This window comes from Rhinopithecus bieti, unplaced genomic scaffold, assembly GCF_001698545.2.
Source record: "Rhinopithecus bieti isolate Rb0 unplaced genomic scaffold, ASM169854v2 scaffold_9996, whole genome shotgun sequence".
Classification (NCBI taxonomy): domain Eukaryota; kingdom Metazoa; phylum Chordata; class Mammalia; order Primates; family Cercopithecidae; genus Rhinopithecus; species Rhinopithecus bieti.
The window spans coordinates 1,068,729-1,069,911 of NW_016806973.1; positions in this window are offsets into that span (position 1 = coordinate 1,068,729).

A 1,183-nucleotide genomic window follows, 5' to 3' on the forward strand; every position below is an offset into this window, starting at 1 on the left:
TTTTATTTAGTTATAGGAGATAAGAAGGCCTGGGTATATGTATCATAGAAAAATATTCCTTCTCTTTATTGAATACATTCTAATAAAAGATACAAATTAAAATGTTTTTGAAAATAAAATTAAGAGATAAATAGAAATTTGTAGGTGCTAAGAATGTTTCTGTTAATTTTGATTTTTTCCAAAGTGTTAAAATTTAAATAAATCTCAATGATAAATATGAACAGATTTGAGGCTGAGAAATCCCACTTTATTACAAACCAATAATTCTCCACACCTATTCCTTTATTTTCATTTACATTTTTACAATTTGTTCAACTGAATGGAATTCACAGATGTAAATAGAAAAGAAAAATCCTCACAACTTTGAACAAAAGGAAAAAAAAAATCATGATTTGTTGAGAAGAAAACCACTTAGTTGCAGTAAGTTAGAGGACAAAATCAATGGGTCTATAAAAGGAATAAAAGAGTTCTTTCACCAAAATGACAAACTGTTAAATCACATTTAAGTTTTCTAAATGAAGCACAATGGAACCTTTAAAAAATTATGCCTTTGAAAATTTGTAAACTTTTTTCTTTAGGTGATTAATTTTTAGTTTCTTTACTAACTACAAATTGAATTTCTTTTCCATTTCTTATCAGATCATAAAAGACTTAAGAAATTACCCTGAGTGGGTGGGAAGAAAAGGCCACTTTTTTCCCTTTTTGTTTTTTGTTTTTGCACAGAGAATCCTGTGGAAATTACATTGTTTATTCTTTTTTACTAGGCACATTCCACTAATAGATAGTTTGTGATATGTAAAGCTTGTTTCCAAAGCTCTCCAATGTCCTTGTTTATTGAATCTTCTTCCCTTCAGCGGTAATTACTGCTACCTTTTCTCCTGAGGCAGCCACTTAACCACTGCTCAATTTCTACACTTAACCCATTCCAGAATTGACCATGAAATATTCATCCCCAAGTATAGTAGAGTAGCACTTGCGTGTAAGTCTTTATCACTTGCTATTGCCCTTCTTTACATCTGATACTTGCATTAATTGAAATCAAACTCCTAGCAGGGAAGAAAGAGCCCTGATATTACACTTTCAGATAATCTGCTATACAAAAAAAAAAAAAAAAAAAAAAAAAAAAAAAATTAAAAAAAACCCCTAGAAAAAATTACCTTCAAAAAAAAAAAAAGGGAAAAAA